Source organism: Penaeus monodon, chromosome 15 (assembly GCF_015228065.2).
Source record: "Penaeus monodon isolate SGIC_2016 chromosome 15, NSTDA_Pmon_1, whole genome shotgun sequence".
Lineage (NCBI taxonomy): Eukaryota > Metazoa > Arthropoda > Malacostraca > Decapoda > Penaeidae > Penaeus > Penaeus monodon.
The window spans coordinates 35,104,568-35,105,986 of record NC_051400.1 but is presented as its reverse complement, the minus strand read 5'-3'; positions in this window follow the sequence as shown (position 1 = coordinate 35,105,986).

Here is a 1,419-nt window from a genome sequence, read left to right as displayed (position 1 = left end):
ACAGAAATGTAATATATCTCATGTACTTTTCTTCCAAGACAGCAGTTCATACAAAACAAAGATTAATCATCAATCCTAAAGGCCTATAAATTCGCACTGTACTTCTCAAAAAACTTTCGGAAAGCAAATAGGTAAATGATTCAGCAGTTTTGGTTTCATAGCACCTTATAAACCTTTTAAATACTCTTTAAGACTATTGTGTGTGGGTGTAGGTGCATTTTAAGTGTGAGTGTGTGATCTCACATCATCTTGAATAAGAAAAATATAACCCTCTGTAGCCAACTTGCCTTGAAATAAGATATCTTACAAGCTTTAATCTTGGTATAAAATACAAAGCCTATATCAAAATTAATAAAGTTTACAAGTCACATCATATTCCCTGCTTTTGGAAATCAGTTGGCCCAAACATGTCCCATTTTCTAACTTTTACTTCACATGCCAAACCATTCTAGGGTATCACTAGCAGATTATTAACTGGTTTGAATTGATTTTCAAATAACTATTTTATGTAGAGGAGTGCATGATAACCATGCTACAATTACTTCTGTGGTTTTATGCGTTTGCGACGAGTTTTACTGTGTTTTTTAAATGTTTCAATCGTCCATTTTTGCTATTCCCCTCCTTTCATTTGCTACTTTCACCATCTACAGACAATACTTATTTTCTTGCTCCCAATGTCCTTGCTTGGGAAAGGTAGAGAATGTCAGTTTTAAATTTAGAAGCACTCTCTATGAGCGTATATAAATTTACCTAGCTTTATTACCTTACTCTATTGTGCTTAAACTTAAACTCTATGGCTTACTTCTATTATTTGCTAATTGTGAATAAATTATTTTGAGAACACAATAACAAGCTATTATAGCTCCCCTAATTTAAAAGTTAATAAACATCATACAAATATAGAAGTTACTGCACTTTACAAATGGAAGGATTAGTACGTTGACAAAAATCTTTAAATAGACAATGTGTTCTTTTTATTTATGTCATGGAAATGTCAGCAAATCAATCCTTCACTTCCACGGCCTTCAGTTTCTTGAGATGCTCTCATCCCCAGTTCTTGAGTTTTCCCAGCTGAGCCATATTTCCCATTGCAGAATCAGTATTTCCTTATTTACCAAGTTTCATGACCTTTTTTTTTTTAAATTTACTGTTTGCCTTCTTTTATACTTTGGGAGACTATAATTTATCAGTCTCTCTGGGTCATTTTTCTTCTGGTCCCTTAAAAGAATAAAATATTATGGGAAGATGCACAAAAATACATGCAAAAGCTAAAGGTAATTTGCAACAAAAGACTAAAAGGGGTACTCAACTTACCTTATTTTGTATAACACAATTACTTATATACATATTTTTTGCAATATTACTTTGGGCCCTTAAATCTTAAATAAAGCATTAAATCTGATATAGCATCTATTATAT